The following is an 18423-nucleotide window of genomic DNA, read 5'->3' on the forward strand; positions in this document are numbered from 1 at the left end:
TTTAAACCCATACTTTGCTGGGTTGCTAGGTATACAGGGTGAGTCACTTTACGTTACCGCTGGATATATTTCGTAAACGACATCAAATACTGACGAACCGATTCCACAGACCGAACGTGAGGAGAGGGGCTAGTGTAATTGTTTAATACAAGCCATACAAAAATGCACGGAAGTATGTTTTTTAACAAAAACCTACGTTTTTTTAAATGGAACCACGTTAGTTTTGTTAGCACATCTGAACATATAAACAAATACGTAATCAGTGCCGTTTGTTGCATTGTAAAATGTTAATTACATCCGGAGATATTGTAACCTAAAGTTGACGCTTGAAACCTCCGACGTTCAGTTGCGTGTTGTAACAAACACGGGCCACGGTCGGCGAGCAGCATCTGCAGGGACATGTTTACGATGACGACCGTGTTTACGAGTGTGGCTGTAGTGCACTGTTGTGGTTTGGTCTAGCTGTCGCAGTGTCCGCATGTAGCGCTTGCTGCTATTGTTATTCTGCATTCGTCTCCGCACGCAGACCAACTGTAGTACACCGTGTTACCAGACGTCTGTGATAGTGTAGTGTTGTAGGAACTGTGACCATGGTGTATTCGAACTCTGAAAAGGCGGAGATGATACTCATCTATGGCGAGTGTCGACGAAATGCAGCTGAAGCCTGCAGGGTGTATGCAGAACGGTACCCGGACAGAGAGCATCCAACGTGCCGCACATTGCAAAACATCTACCGCCAACTGTATGCAACAGGTATGGTCGTAGCACGCAAACGGGTCTGTAACAGGCCCGTCACAGGAGAAGCGGGTGCAGTTGGTGTGTAAGCTGCTGTTGCCATGAACCCTCACATAAGTACACGGGACATTGCGAGAGCCGGTGGACTGAGTCAAAGTAGTGTCATGCGCATACTGCATCGTCACCGCTTCCACCCGTTTCATGTGTCGCTACATCAGCAATTACATGGTGATGACTTTAATCATCGAGTGCAATTCTGTCAATGGGCATTAACAGAGAATGCGTTGCAGTTATACCTGTTTACCGATGAAGCGGGTTTCACAAACCACGGGGCAGTGAATCTACGGAACATGCATTACTGGTCCGTGGACAATCCTCGCTGGCTCAGACATGCAGAGCGACAGCGACCGTGGACTGTAAGTGTATGGTGCGGAATCATTGGCGACCACCTCATTGGTCCTCACTTCATTGCAGGGGTCCGAACAGCTGCAACATACATTGCGTTTCTACAGAATGACCTGCCAACGTTGCTCGAAAATGTCCCACTGGAGACGCGTCGACGTATGTGGTATCAGCATGATGGTGCACCTGCACATTCTGCAATTAACACCAGGGTGACTCTTGACAGGATGTTCGACGGGCGTTTCATAGGACGTGGAGGACGCATAAATTGGCCAGCCCGTTCTCCTGATCTTACACCTCTGGACTTCTTTCTGTGGGATACGTTAAAGGAGAATGTGTACCGTGATGTGCCTACAACCCCAGAGGATATGAAACAACGTACTGTGGCAGCCTGCGGCGACATTACACCAGATGTACTGCGGCGTGTACGACATTCATTACGCCAGAGATTGCAATTGTGTGCAGCAAATGATGGCCACCACATTGAACTTCTATTGGCCTGACATGTCGGGACACACTCTATTCCACTCCGTAATTGAAAACGGAAACCACGTGTGTACGTGTACCTCACCCCTCATGGTAATGTACATGTGCGTCAGTGAAAAAGACCAATAAAAAGGTGTTAGCATGTGGACGTAATGTGCTGTTCCAGTCTCTTCTGTACCTAAGGTCCATCACCGTTCCCTTTGGATCCCTACGTAATTCGGTGCTCTCCGATACACACGATCGAACAGCGGAGGAGTGGCACTCAAGCGTCAACTTTAGGTTACAATATCTCCGGATGTAATTAACATTTTACAATGCAAAAAACGGCACTGATTACGTATTTGTTTATATGTTCAGATGTGCTAACAAAACTAACGGGGTTCCATTTAAAGAAACGTAGGTTTGTGTTAAAAAACATACTTCCGTGCAAGTTTTTATGGTTTGTATTAACCAATTACACTAGCCACTCTCCTCACGTTCGGTCTGTGGAATCGATTCGTCAGTATTTGATGTGGTTTACGAAATGTATCCAGCGGTAATGTTAGGTGACTCACGCTGTATATTGCCTGAATGGAATGGGCAGTTTCCTCTAAATGCCAAAAGCTTTTCGTCAACAGTAAGATATTCACTAGTTGAAAAATATTTTTGGCAATTGTTCGTGGATAGTTCAACTACCTCTCTGATAGCTCTGATAGCAGCCAACTTGTCAATCTCTCTCCGAACACCTCTATCACGGATATTATCAAACCTAAGACATCTCAACAGAAATTTGAATCGGTTTTCACTTATGCGTAAATAACATGATTGAAGTTCGTTTCCCTTTGAGTTATCCCACAATTTCGATATACTCTTCCTAGAACATCTCAAAGATCCACATAGATATAACAAACCAATGAAAGCTGTGATCTGTATCGCAACTGTTTCTTTAGCATCCCTCTCCCTAGACAAATTACCATGAACTTCACTGATGGGATATATTAGTGCTTGTTGCGATAATGCTTATTATTTTTTCATCCAAGAACAAATTCGGAATTTCTATTTCTGTCTCTTTTATACGAGCTGGATGTTTTGGTCCAGACAAATGCGTAATAATATTGCAAGATCTGCTTCTGACTATGGTAGGATATTTATTTTTCCTCCGTTAGTTATTCCATCTTTCCCTAAAAGAAATGCATCCTCTTGAGTTACTTTTCCTGTGACTCATCATTCTCTGGCACTTCTTGTTCTGTTCATGAATCATGACCGCTTTCATGAACACAGTCCTCAGTCTCTGAGTCAGCGCTGTCACTGTGAGCACCTTCATCACTCAGCTCATTGAACCATTCCAACCATACATTAGGATCTCTACTAAACTCTGTCCGAGGTTTTTTTGCTTTTGACATTTCTTCCACAATCTAAAGGTAACACGGAAAGTAACTGCACTGAGTTTCAATTAGTCCAAATTTACGCACATGAAAGATCGATTGAGTCTAGGAAAGCAATAAAGTAATACAGACTTACTTTGTTTCAGATTGTGGCAGCAGAGCTCGCGCGGATGACAAGTGTCCTCCAGACTATAATAATGTTTCATAAACAATGTATCTTTCGAAACTGAAAGCTAACAATGATTGGAGCTAACTGCTGGAGAGTTAACATAAAGGTACTGAAAATGGCGCGATCTCAATTCTGCACTGTCAGACAAAATTGAGCGGGAAAGTCATGTGGATGACCAGTGTCATCCGTGCGAGCGACGCAGGGTTATATGAGGCTACGTTAAGACACCGGACCCTAAGCAGAGGTCGTCTACTTCAGCAAACAATTACGCTGTAGCCATTACCGAATGCTTTGTGCACTACACTTTATGTTGCATGTTGCTTATTGGTTTCTCTTATTATTTTGAAATGAGTAAAGAGACTAATCCTAGTCCATAACAGGGTTCAAGTACGACCCTTATAACAGCATAAGGGACGAGCCAGACCTTTTACCAGAAGCAAAGAATACGGACGTAGACTGCCAACCCTGCGAGAGGGAGGCGGGGCTTGCTCTCCTGCTCCAGTATTCTCATCCCAGGTAGCCTAAACTCCGACCGACTGCCTCAGTATAGCGTCCGCATTCTATTGAAATTCCTTTGAATTGAGTAGCTGTTTAATAACGTTACAAATAACTTCGTGAATTTTACATTTAATACTTCACAGCAAGTTGCCATTATCTTTTAAGCCAGGTTTCCAGAGGCATGAATTACACATGGATTCCCCCATCATCATTAGCATAAGTCACTTATATATGGAAGCACCCCACTTGCAGACTGTCACGCCAACTTACGTGTATGTTATGAAAGTTAAAAGACGATTAACTTTCTTGCATGATGTCGCAACTCCCTCTAGGTAGATCTGCTCTCATTCTGCTTTGGTTCATTCGACAATACGGGACTAGAATCGTTTGCTTATTTGGTATTGTTACACAGTCTATACCACACAAGGGGACATTATCATCGTAGATTCCGAAGATGGAAGCACAAGTGCAACGACAGTCCACCAGCGGTTGGTACTGCATTGGGTGCTATCCAACCCCGAGCGGCGTCAGATTACGCCCCCCCCCCCACCCCCCACCCCCGTAGGGCAGCGACACCGGGGCGCAAGGCTCGATTCCCTGGTTACATCAGCGGAAGCACTTAGCAGTATAGTGACGTACATCGCTATTGAAAACTTAAAGATAGTGAATGTCAACACCATCAGTAGGCAAAGAATTTTTACTGTGCCACGTGCAGATCTTCAACATATAAGTGGAATATTCATAATATAGCTATTTTACAGCGGTGTATTTTATTCATTCCATGTTTGATTTATGCTTCAGTTCCCGTGTGCCTCCCTGGACAGAAATGTATTTTGTATGCGTAACTACCACTTGGAAACATGATTTGGCGCCGATGCTAAACGCTGTAACATCTGGCAACGAAGAAAAAGATTTTGAAGATGCTGCTTAATTCTGAGAGAACTTGTGTCCGTTTCAGATCCGGCCATTGCCCATCAGTATTTAAGTGTACTGACATGTTCTTATTTGCAGAATTCTGCAAGAGACTACTTCCAGTGTATATGATGTATTTTGTAGTTTGTAGTGCTCCACTTTCGCTTTTGCTTATAATTAATTATTCCTTTCGCCTTTACATGTATTTGTGTACTCCCTGGCTATACTAGAAATGTCATTTACAGAAATCGTACAATGGAAAATCCAGGATGAAATGTAACAACGAGTTAATCGTTGGAATGTAACAACACCAGAGAAGGAAAGTTGCTACTCACCATAAAGCGGAGATGCTGAGTCGCGATAGGCACAATAAAAAGATTCACACACTCATAGCTTTCGGCCATTAAGGCCTTTGTCAGCAGTAGACACACATACACACATGCACACACACACACACTCACGCAAACGCAACTTGCACACACGTCTGCAGTCTCAGAGAGCTGTAACTAAACTGCGAGCGGCAGCACCAGTGCATGATGGGAGTCTGGACTGGGTGGGGGTAAGGAGGAGGCTGGGGCGGGGAGGAGGAGGAATAGTATGGTGGAAGTGGCGGAGAGTGAAGTGTTGCAGTTTAGACGGAGGACAAGAGAGATGGTGCGGAGGGGGGAGGGGGTAAGTAGCAGAAAGGACAGAAATAAAAAAAAAATTTGAAAGGCTGGGTGTCGCGGTGAAATGACGGCTGTGTAGTGCTGGAATGGGAACAAGGAGGGGGCTGGATGGGTGAGGACAGTGACTAACGAAGGTTGAGGCCAGGAAGGGTTATGGGAAAGTAGGATCTATTGCAGGGAAAATTCCCACCTATGCAATTCAGAAAAGCTGGTATTGGTGGGAAGGATCCATACAGCACAGGCAGTCTGCCACTCCCACCATACTATCCCTCCCCCCCTCCCCACCCCAGCCTCCTCCTTGCCCCCACCCAGTTGCCACTCCCATCATGCACTGGTGCTACTGCTCGCAGTGTAGTTTCAGCTCTCTGAGACTGCAGATGTGTGTGCGAGTCGCGTTTGCGTGAGTGTGTGTATGTGTGTCTACTGCTGACAAAAGCCTTAATGGCCGAAAGCTATGAGTGTGGGAATCTTTTTATTGTGCCTATTACAACTCAGCATCTCCACTATATGGTGATTTTCAAAAGTCGCGCAGTTTGAGTCACAAAAAATTCAACAGCTCATGGCCGTTACGAAAATACTCTTGGATTCGCAATCAAATATAACGGCATCGCTTCCTGCTAACCAGGCCATGCCGCAGCGTCGGTCTGTGCACGTAACTTCCGAGAATTCAACTAATCGCCGGAGATCTGCACTGCAGGCGCACTTTTCAGCCTATCACATTCAAGGTGCGGAGCAGCTTGCTCGTTCTCTTTAAAGTGTTGGCGTTGAAACATAATGGCTTTGCTGTGAACTGTTTCTCATAATACGCCCAGAGAATGTTGCCTACAACGGTTTAGTAGCATTTTTAGAGAAGCATGTTGACGAACAGATTCAAGTAGCAGCTGTGAGGTTTAAATTTTTTACATTACATAGTTTTTTTTTAACTTATATGTGAAAACTCCCATCACCAAATTTAAAAAAGTAATGTTATACTACAAAACATGCCATCAGGGCTATTTTGGATAAAAAACAATCTGACCCTTGGAGAAATGCTACCAAAAATATGAAAAAATTATTTCCATCTATATACATTAACAAATTAATATATTTGGCAGTAGAGTGAGAAGACCTTCTCACCACTTATTTAATGTAATAGTAATCTTACAGTGGTGGTTAGTATGTATCTTGTGTAGAAATCTGAGGGAAGAAGTGTTTCTAAAGGTTAATTCCTATTTAATGCAATACTGCATAATGTCGAAACATTCTACAACGCATTTTAAATGTCAGAATTCATACATTCCATTGATGAATGGGCTGAACAGGAGATTAATGTTAAGATTTTTTGAAAAGAATGTTTTCACAGTGATGGTAGTGGTAGGATGGTGGTGTCATCTATTAAAATCGGAAGTTAACCTAACCTCTTATTATAACAAAGGAGTTTGTACATATGCGTTTTCTCAATATTCATTGTATTGTTTATTTTGTTTTCATGAAACACTGAAAAGCTTGATGATGTCTTGAATACTTTTCCAAAGGGATTTTTCCAATGATATGAAGTGTAAAATAATTTAGGTTTTTATAAATAATTCTGAATTGTGCTATCCATTGCACTGATGATTCAGTTCACTAATTCGTGCATGCTTTTTTAAGTTGTCAAATTAACTTTTTTGATATAATATTATCGTCTATTCACATGCCACAGAGCTTAATTATAGTTACGATCAACAGAGCTTAGCGAGGGGCAGATTAAACGAGAGTAGGGACTCACCAAATAATCCGAGCAGATGGAGCTCAGAGGTCTTCCTCAGCAGCACCTGGTGGAGCAATAGACACTTCAACTATGAGAAGACGTGATAGACTCTGGTAGACATATGGTATCTGCAAGCTAAGCAAAAATTTTCAGTGGTCATTGGAATAGCATTGAACAGAGTCTGCCTGTATCTGCCTCAAAGCACTAAGTCAGAGGAATTTTAGTGATCAGCGGGAACAGTTTACTGTTGGTACTTGCCTCTTGCTCTATATGGCAAGTGGCCCTTGATTGATAGTGAATTATTTCGAAATGTTCGTGATTTACATTTAGGCCTGGTGGCCAGTTGTTAGCAGACCAATTGGAGTGAAAGCACTCCTCTGTGATGAAGGTTTTTGTTAGTGATTATTGAAAGCGTCTGATATTCGGTTTAGGGGTGTTGGTCTGACATCTCAATGAACAAATGTGTTGGTTAGAGCAATAAACGAATTAACTAAAAGTAGTAATTTTCTACTTCAGCAGATGTGCTCTGCCAACTCCACGAGAATTACCGACCTGTTGTAACCGAACAACTATCCCAACCGAGGAGAGCCCCTCCCTCCCATCTCTGCTACAAAAGTTAACAAACAAGCTAAATAAACCCAATTGTCGTTAATGTGCCTATTGGGCCACTAGGTTAACACTTACGCCGAAAGAAAAAAAAAATGATGTAAGGAAACTGTGCTGGGACACAACAAGAGCGACATTAATTCTGTGCTTGCAGTAGCAGACAAGGTGCACGCTACAGTGGGACAGGAAAGTACCTCGATGGTGACACAGGCAGCTAGCGACGTCACCGCTGTGGAGAACGCAACTATATGGCACAAGTAACAGATGAACACAAACGAGTAGCACCAAATTCTGGAATACCAAATGGACGCAATTCAGAAGCAATTGTTGGCACTCGTGATGAATAAGCGGACACACGCAAGGAAAGGCAAAGAAGAGGAGTAGCCATCCAGCAAGCAGAATCACACGGCCAGATGATACAAGGAGGACAAATCACGGGTGTGTTGGTACCACAAACGTTTTGGCGATCAGGCTACGAGATGCACATCGCCCTGCGCATTCCCAAATGGCCACCACGGTCTGCAATAGTTGCAGCAAGCCACAGAATGCCACAGGAGCGTCAAAGTGTAGATGGGGGAGTTGCCGCTACTTCCTCAGACACCAACGGTGACGGAACTAGAAGGAACTACGACTGAACACTCAAGATTGAACCTGTTATTTGTGTAAATTCGGCCGCATCTGCAAACACAGTGAAGCAAACGTATTCACTCACGTTACCGTATTGTCCTGTTTGTATGTGAAAGACAGGAAGGCAGATCAGTGCTCACGTATCGATTCGGGCTTGGATATAAGTGCTCTGCCGTTCACGTAAAGCAAGGCTGCAGTGGCAACTAACAACTCACCCATCACAGCTTGCAGCATGTGTGAAGCGACGGTGGACCTGGGTTTAAGTAAAAAGTTCAAGTGGCGGTTCATTCTGGCAGATGTTAGTGAACCAGTATAAGATGCACACTTCATACACCACTAGGGACTGTAAATAAAGCTAAGTACAGCACAAATTAAGTTTGATAGTGAAGCAGTAATGGGCACTATAGGCAGAAGAGTTAACAATGCCATCACCTTACCTATTAGTCTGATTGGTCGAGAAGCTAGATAAGAGATTGCTGACTGGTTACAGAAGGTATTGCATACCATGGCGCATCACATTAGGATGACATATGGCCAATCAGCCTCTCGACATCCACGGAGATTAGCACCCAACTGTATTTTAGTAGCAAAAGCGCACTCTGATGAGACGTTATGTGCAGGCATCATACGCAGGTCTGACAGCCCATGAGCATCACCGTTGCATCTAGCTAAAAAGAAAGACAGTACCTGGAGAACCTCTAGGGTTTACCACACCCTAAATACACAAACAATCCTCTCCACTATCCTATCCCTAACCTACGGGATTTCATGAATGTTTTAGCTAGAGCTACGATCTTCGGCGTGGAGGACTGGTGACAGAAGGAGACATTCGCAAGACTGGTGTAGTAACACCATCTGGTCTCTTCGAATATCTACTCATGCCATTTTGTTTAAAGAATGCAACTCATATGTGGGAGAGGTTTCCAGATGAAGTACTAAGGGATTTGGATTTCTGTTTCGTCTATCTCGGCGATATTTTGATATTTTCAAAGACAGCTGAATTACATGAGGAACTCTTTAAGGCAGTGTTCTATAGCATATGTAAATATGGTCTAGTGCTAAATGAGGCAAAATGTGTTCTGCGTCAAAAACAGGTAACGTTTTTGGTCATGTGTTCTCAGCTGCCGCTATTTATCCTCTTCAGAAGGAGATAGAGGTCATTAAGAACATTCCTTTGCCGACACATTGCCAGTAAATAACAAGATTCCTGGGGACTGTCAACTTTTACTGGCATCATCTACTTGGAACAGAAGAGATAGGCAGCACTAACAGATGCACCGGTGGGACACAAAACTGTGGGCAGACATCTCCTGTCATGGACACCCATGATGCAACACGGCTCTGAAAAGATAAGCATTAATTTGCAAAATGCAACCCTTCTTATCTCGCCCAGTCGATAAAGCACTATTAATGACAATTATGGAATGCCAGCCAGCACGCTATTGCAGCAGATCTCCATCAGTTTGTCAACAATAGTTGGAATCCTTTGAGGTTTTACTCCTGGAAGCTGACAGAGGCCCAAAACTGATTGGAGTGTGTGCAATTGGAGGCTGCTGGCTATTTATGAAGCTACACTTCCATCCTTATGTTGATGCTAGACCATTTACAATCTACACAGATCGTATGCCACTCACTTCCACTTTTAATAAGGTTAAGGAAGATTGTTCACCTCAGAAGTTCTGCCAGCTAGGGATTATTGGGCAATACATGACAGATATAAAAGGGGCAGAAAATGCAGTGACTGATTTTTTTTATAGAGCCGGGACAACTTCTTTTGCAATAAATTACGATCAAATTAGGGCAGCATAAGCTACAGCCAAGCACCTGCAACAATATTTCCGTGACGGCTCAACAGCTTTGCACCTCAAAAAAGTGCAGGTATGACGTGTCTAGACCCTGACCTACACCGTTCATGTGCGGAATGTTGTGAAGGGTTGTTTTTGACAGTTCAAAACCTCATCCATCCCTGTGAAAAAGCCACCATTTAACTGTTGATGGAGAAATTTGTGTGGCCCAGTATTAAAAAAGACTGTCACCAATGGTCGACAGTGTTAGTAGCATATCAACAGTGCAAAGTTGCAGACGTATATTCAAGCCAGTGGTAGAATTTCCAGGGACAAGAAGTCGTTTCTCTCATGTTCGGTTAGACCTTGTGAGCCTGCTTCCGCCATCATGGGGACGTCATAGGGACCTGCTCGGAAGAGGTAACTCCAATTGATGGCATATCAGCAGAAACGACAGGAAGGACCTATCTAAAAACGTGGATTTCCCATTTCAGCTGTCCGGCTCAAGTCACCACGGACCAACGCCAGCAATTTGAGTCAACACTGTTTCTGGAACTGTCTAGATCCTGTGTGTTCCAGCATCATTATATGACCAGCTACCACTCTACAAGCAATGGGATCACAGGGTGCTGGCGCAGAAAGTTTTTGTGGAGCTTCACACAACCTCTAAACTGAACACTTGGGGCATCTACTGCAGAGATGGTGTATGGAGACAAGCTGCGACTGTCGTCGAAGTTTTTTTCGATGATATTGACACAAATGAAGACAGACATACCATATATGCTGCAACAAGTCAAGCTCCAAATAGTTAAGCTGCGTCCATCACCAGTGTCGCACCATGGAGATCAAAGAGTGTTCATCTACAAGGACCTTAAAACACTCTCTTGTGATGTTGTGAACAGATGCAGTATGCCTACTGTTGCAACCACCAATACGCTGGACCTTTCCAGGTGTTAAAACTTGAGGAACATATGGTGCAGATAAATCACAATGGCAAGCAAATAACAGTGTTATGAGAATGGGAAAAACCAGCATATTTGTTAACTCCAGGTGCACCTGCACAGCAACATGATATCTTGGATACTACACCAGCGACTTTGAGACAATCTTGAGTCAACTGTACAGGTCAACTGGTTTGCCAACAGCAGCATCAACTGTGACTCAGTGAATGAGTCCACAGGAAGTACCGTAGACAGTGGTAACCTATGCAAGGGCTGGTTGATGGGTACAGCATAAATACCCACACATCCAAGAGTTCTGCTCTACTGTCAGGGTGTGGTGGTGGTGGTGGTGGTGGTGGTGGTGGGCGAGGGGGGGGGGGGGGTTGGTACGGGAGGAAACTGTATGGGAAGTGGCAAATTCAGACAGTGATTGAGAACATGTATATTATTCTTCGGTCAACCAGCTAGGTTTACCTTATGTTTGCTCAAGTTTTAATGGTTCTCTGTTTACTTTTAGTTGTCAAGTGAGAATTGGATTAATTAAACATATAAATCATGTTAACCAGAGTTCGTATGTGTCTCTGTATATGTGTCAGCTGAAATGATCGAAGCAGCCTAAAACACTGTCATAATTTCTGGCAGCATATGGCAGTTCTGTGACTTCATGACATAATTCGACAAATTAAATAAAGTTGTGATTTATACTGCCAGATTCGTCATTGGTAGATTGGTCACCTAGCCAGCAGGTGCGTGAAGTTACTTATTATTGCACATGAAAACTGTATTTTTGTTGCATTCACCTAAGGAACTGAGTTTTTTTGTAAAGAAATAACAAGCTTGTTGCTTGATGACACAGAGTCTTTGTACAGACTGAATGTAACTGTACTAAAAACTGTTTCTTGTCGTTAAGATAAGAATAACACAAGAACACACATAAAAATCACAAAACTCCATGACACTTATACATGATTAACTGCCTAAGCACTAGCAACAAATTCTGTAGAGCTCCTGAAAAGCAGTGTAGCTCGCATAATACTAGGTACAGAAAGGCAGTTGAAACCTGAAATTGGTAACAGTGAGATTTTTCAGGAAAATTTGAGTGTGTATCGCAAAGATAGGCAAATGAAAAATGGAGGTGGTGTATTTATTGTAGTAGACAAGAAACTCAGATCCACCAAAATAGAAACTGAAGGTGCATGTGAGAATGTGTGGGCAAAATTCAGTAACACGGGTTCCATGATTGACAGTCAGCAATGCTAACAGATGACCACAAAGAGCTCACAGCATTTATTCAAAGTAACTTCTGTGAAAATTTACATTGTCAAGTTAAAGCACAACCTAAAAAATACAGTCACAATATCTTTGCTGTGAAAATGTTATATAATGACAGTTGCAGCGATTCTGTCATTCCAAGCAGCAAGAGAGATGGCCAACATCTCCTAATGCTCATACATCATAAAGAATAATGTTTGTTTTTAATGCTTTTTCTCTGCAACTACTATGTTACTGCATCTAAAGCATTAGTAAATATCAAGAGACGTGAATGATCATAAAATAAATGTAAATACAGTAAAAACTTATAAATGAAATTACATAGGCTACACTGCATTCCTCAAGAAATACTTTCGAAATTCTTTTCATCTCCTCCATGTTTTCCCTTCAATTCTGATCTGGCTTAAGAATTAATCAAGAGGATCTTTTTTAAGTACCTGGACCCAATAGATCTTAAAACATACTTGATTGTCTTCACTTGATTTCTGCAATATATATGGGGCAGGCTATTCTTATTATGACTCAATTTCCTCAAACCAAGAACTTAGAAGGGGCAATCTGTCAAACATAAAGTGGAATTTATGCACTTGAACTATTAAAAGCCAAACACAAGACGTAAAGAAAACCTATCAGTCTTAAAGGGAAAGGTACTGAGGGAGATATGACTATTGTACAGAAATTGGCACTGGACTAAATTTCATGTGATGGCAGCTCATAACACTGTGTTTCTTTTAGTAATTCTGGGTGCAATTTGATGTAACAAGTGAAAAAGCTGATACTTCCACTTTCCAAAACTTAAAATGCAAATCCCTCTTCTCCAGCTCCTTGTACAATATGTGAAACTCCCCTTCTGTACCACATAATAACATTTTTTGGGCTCATGCACTTTTTTTATGTTGTTTTGCACTTCTTTCACCACTCTCTATATACACTCTAATATACAAGCTATCCCTGCAAGCTGCAAACCAATTGAGCCAACTAAATATAATTTTCGTATAAAAGTGGACTCAAATATCCACGTACATAAGCTACCACACTGTGTATGTGCACTTCACACAGAAAAACAGTTGAAAATCATATTGTGAAGATTGCAATTCCTGCGAAATAAACAGTTGAGGACAGTTATGTGAGTTAAGACCTCGTGATTCGAATTGACTTGACGTGCTGTGATGTGACGGACACTGTGAATACACCTTGATGTGATGGTGCTGTGACATGGCGGTGCCATGATGGACAATGTGAATTGGCTTTTAGTTCATGCCTAGGTGGCAGCTCTCTCAGTATTTATAACTGCAATGGCTTTCATAAATTGGTTTGATTCTAAGTGTAGCAAACAAAACTCCCCTTTATTGTATAAGTATACAAAGCCTTTCTGCAAAACATAATGTCTTCTATTATTTAGTTGCCTCAGTGCATTCCTTCAAAAACTGTTAATCTTTGTTAAATGTCTGTTGATTCCAAGAGAATTGTAGCTAAATACTCCTGTAATTTCATACTTGTCGCAGTCTTTCTTTAAGGCCAATTCACACTGCCTATCATGGTTTAATTGGGTTGTCAGCACTGGCGCAGATCGCACACGCTTGAATATTAAGCTCATCGAGATAAGTGATTAATTCTATAATAACTGTCAATTAAGTTAATATTACATGATAACGAAGTTAATTAGAGTCTGTTTTATATTATCTATTGAAGGTTTCACTCGTTTCGGAGTATTTCTCGAAAAAACAAAAACAAAAACAACATAAGGACCGGTTTTCGCATACTTTGGAAATAGGTTTACATACAAATTTAAGACATTTCTTTACGTATTAAGTGAAGAATTTAGATTGTTTTCATTACACAGGCCTTTAGTAGTACCGTATCTACTTGGGGAATTAAAGGTTTTAAGTTCTACCTTTTATTTCCTTTCAAAACGCATACACGGTCTTAGGCCTGATTTTTCGGGTATACAAGTTTTGATTTTTAACATTAGTTTATCTGCATTACGTTACTGTATTAATAGTATACGCGTATATTAGTGTTCCACATAACTTTAGTGGCTTTTGTGATCTGTAGTTAATAGAATGTTACTGTATTGCCTAGATAAATTTTGTAAAAAATATTGTAAACAACCATGGGCGAGAAGTGTTTGAGCTGCCTTAGGAAAGTCAGTTCTGGAGTTCTGTGCAGCTATTGTGGCAGATGGTTATATTGGGGTGAATGTAGTGGCATGGGAATCGGGAAAGTAAATGGGTCTCTTCCATGGTATTGCAGATTATGTTCAAGGGATAGGAAAATAGCGGAACAGGAAGGGAAGATTAGAGCCCTTCAGGCTGAACTGGATAATGCTAGGGAGGAACTGATGAGGTTAAGGGGGGAGGAGGGTGAAGACAGGTGGGAAGTGGTAGCAAGGAACAGGAGCCACAGAAAGAGAACAGTATCAGACAGTTTCATCATTGGCACAAACAACAGATTTGCCTTGCTACTTCAGTCAGCTAAGGAAGAGGCTCAGGAGATGTAAGTATAGTCAGTACTCAACAGACTTTCACTGCGAAACCAAATGTTGCAAAAAAGTAGAAAGTAGGAGGAAAGTTCTGTTGTTAGGTAGTAGCCATGGAAGAGGCGTGGGCCAGATTTTGCAGGAAAAATTAGGTGACAGGTACCAGGTCACAAGTATTTTCAAGCTCAGTGCATGTCTTAGCCAAGTGATAGAGGATGTAGGATCATTGTGCAAAGGTTTTACAAAGCAGGATCATGTTGTGGTTGTGGATGGAGCGGGAAACAGTATTGATAGGGATCAGGGCTACAATATCGAGTGTGACCTGGTAAAAATAGCATCTGCAACGAACCCTACAAATGTTGGCTTGGTTCTTGCTTTCATGCAGTATGACCAGCCCCAATTAAACAGCTCTGTCAGGAGGGTCAATATGGAGCTAGATCAGCTGCTTCGGGCGGCTACTTTGTCAAGCATAGATTTGGTTCCTGTTGATGGTATTGGTAGGTGGCACTTTACAAGACATGGCCCGCACCTCAATAGGAAAGGGAAGGGTAAACTGGGTGGGATGATAGCAAAATCTTTAAGGGGGGGGGGCACTGAAACTCATGGGAGTACTTTTTCAGGTTAAGATCAGTATCCAATCATCCTATGTTGATTGAAATTAAGCTTAATGAAAAGTTCAGACAGGCAGGTACTAGAGATGTGAAAATATCACAAGATTCTCATAACGGTACAGTGAAAAATGTTAGTATGTCACAAGATTCACATAAAAGCACAGTAAAAAATAATGTTAATATATTGCATCAGAATTTCAGGGGATTAAAAAACAAAGTAGATGAGCTTCTTGTTTGTATAGAATATTTAGGAACTGAGGGTGGAATAGATGTACTATGCCTGTCTGAACATCATATAGCCACAGCTATAGAATTGGTAAATGTAGGTGGATATAAGCTTTCAGATCATACAAGTAGAGACACTATGGAGAGAGGAGGAGCTGCGATATATGTTAAAATCAGTCATAGTGAGAAAAATTTGGAAACTAAAAAATTTTGTGTAGAGCAACACATAGAAGCATGTGCATGTGAGCTTAAACTAAATAAAGGCACTTTTATAATTGTAGCCATGTATAGGTTCCCATTGGGAAATTTGCAACTATTTTTGAAAAACTTGGATTCTTTGTTGTGCTACCTATCAGACAAAGGAAAGCAAATTATTGTTTGTGGGGATTTAAACGTAGATTTTCTGAAAGAGTGAGATAGAAAGCATGACCTTGAAGTATTACTTGGCTCCTTCAATATGACATCAATTATTGATTTTCCTACTCGGGTGGTACAGGAAAGCAACACACTGATAGATAACGTTTTCGGAGACCAATCAAATAATCAAATAATCAAATAAAAACTTTTCCTGTTAAGAATGGTCTGTCTGATCATGATGCACAGCTAGTTACAGTATATGATATAGCTCCATACAGTAATGCAAAACAGTCCTCTAAAATAGTGCATTCCATTAACGATTTAACATTTCAAAATTTTAGAAAAGCTTGTAACAGTTAGACTGGGATGAGGTGTACAGGGAACATGATGCTAATTTAAAATTTAACCTATTTCATGATACCTTTGTGAGTATATTTTAAAACAGTTTCCCTAAGAAAACAGTGAAATATATGAAATATAATTGTAAGGAACTGTGTAAAAAGCCATGGCTTACTAAAGGGATAAAAATATCTTGTAAGCAGAAAACGGAAATGTATCTTATAGCTAGGAGGAGTAATGATCCCAAAACAATGAAACATTGTAAAAACTACTGCACTGTGTTAAGGAAAGAAATTAAAAAGTCCAGATGTATGTGCATTATGTCTGAGATTAGCACATCTGATAATAAAACTAAAACAATTTGGAATATTGTGAAAAGGGAAACAGGGCAGTTGAGAGCACAGGAAGACTGTATTTCTATCAAACACAATGAAAAGTTTGTTAACAAGAAGTCAGAAGTAGAAAACATTTTTAATAATCATTTCTTAAGTGTTCTAGAGACAATAGGTTCCAGCTATTCATTAGAAAATGCAAGGCAGTATAGGGAAGGGGCAGTACCTTAGCAATTTGATAAATTGAAATTCAACCCACCTCTCCTAATGAAACCAGGAAAGTAATAAATTCACTCAAAAGTAAAAATTCATATGGAATTGATGGCATTTCCAACAGAGTACTAAAAGCTTGTTCCTAACAAATAAGTAGGATTCTCAACCACATATGTAGTAGCTCATTGAAACAGGGAATTTTTCCAGATAGACTGAAATATGCTATTGTTAAACCATTGCATAAAAAAGAGGATAGGTCTGATGCTAACAACTACTGCCCAATCTCACTTCTGACAGCTTTATCCAAAATTCTTGAAAAAGCAATGTATTCAAGAGTAGCATCACATATTTGTAAGAATGAAGTTCTAACAAAATGTCAATTTGGTTTTCAGAAAGGCTTTTCAACAGAAAATGCTATATATGCTTTCACTGATCAAATATTACATGCAATGAATAACAGAAGGCTTTTGATTATGTAAATCATGAAATTCTTCTAGATAAGCTTAAGTATTGTGGTATGAGTGGGACAGTGCACAACTGGATTAATTCATTCTTATCTGGAAGAATGCTGAAGCTTGAAATTAACAATACAGATAGTCTACAAAAACCAGCAGAGTCCTCTAACTGGAGAAGTATCAAGAATGGTGTCCCACAGGGTTCAGTCTTGGGTCCCTTATTGTTCTCAATATACTGTATATTAACGATTTGCCACTCTGTATTCATGAAGATGCAAAGTTAGCTCTTTTTGCTGATGATACAAGTATAGTAATTACACCCACAAAGCTAGAATCAGCTGAGGAAATTGCAAATAATGTCTTTCAGAAAATTATTAAGTGGTTCGTTGCAAATGGACTATCACTAAATTTTGAGAAAACACAGTTCATACAATTCTGTACAGTAAATGGCATAACACCATTGATAAATATAGACTATGAACAGAAGTCCGTTGCTAAGGTAGAATACTCAAAATTTCTGGCTGTGTGCATCGATGAGAAATTGAATTGGAAAAAACACATCGATGATCTGCTGAAATGGTTAGGTTCAGCTACTTAAGCTATTAGGGTTATTGCAAATTTTGGTGATAAACATATTAGTAAATTAGCCTACTATGCCTGTTTTCATTGACTGCTTTCATATGGCATCATATTTTGGGGCAATTCGTCATTAAGAGAGAAAGTATTCATTGCACAAAAGCATGTAATCAGAATAATAGCTGCAGCCCACCCAAGACCACCTTGCAGACATTTATTTAAGGAATTCAGGATATTCAAAGTACCTTCGCAATACATATATTTACTTATGAAATTTGTCATTAATAACCCATCCCAATTAAAAAATAACAGCAAAGTGCATAGCTAAAACACTAGAAGAAAGGATGATATTCACTATTCTGGATTAAATATCACTTTGGCACAGAAAGGAGTGTGTTATGCTGCCACAAAAATCTTTGGTCATTTGCCAAATAGTATTAAATGTCTGACAGATAGCCAACCAACACTTAAAAGCAAATTAAAAGAATTTCTGAATGACAACTCCTTCTACTCAATAGATGAAATCTTAGATACGAAGTAGTAACTGTAAAAAAAAAAAAAAAAAAAAAAAATAAAGAAAATAAAAAATTAAATTAATTAATAAAATATTTAGTATAAAGAAAACTTATGTTAAAGTGACACG

The sequence above is a fragment of the Schistocerca cancellata genome, chromosome 2 (assembly GCF_023864275.1).
Source record: "Schistocerca cancellata isolate TAMUIC-IGC-003103 chromosome 2, iqSchCanc2.1, whole genome shotgun sequence".
NCBI lineage: Eukaryota > Metazoa > Arthropoda > Insecta > Orthoptera > Acrididae > Schistocerca > Schistocerca cancellata.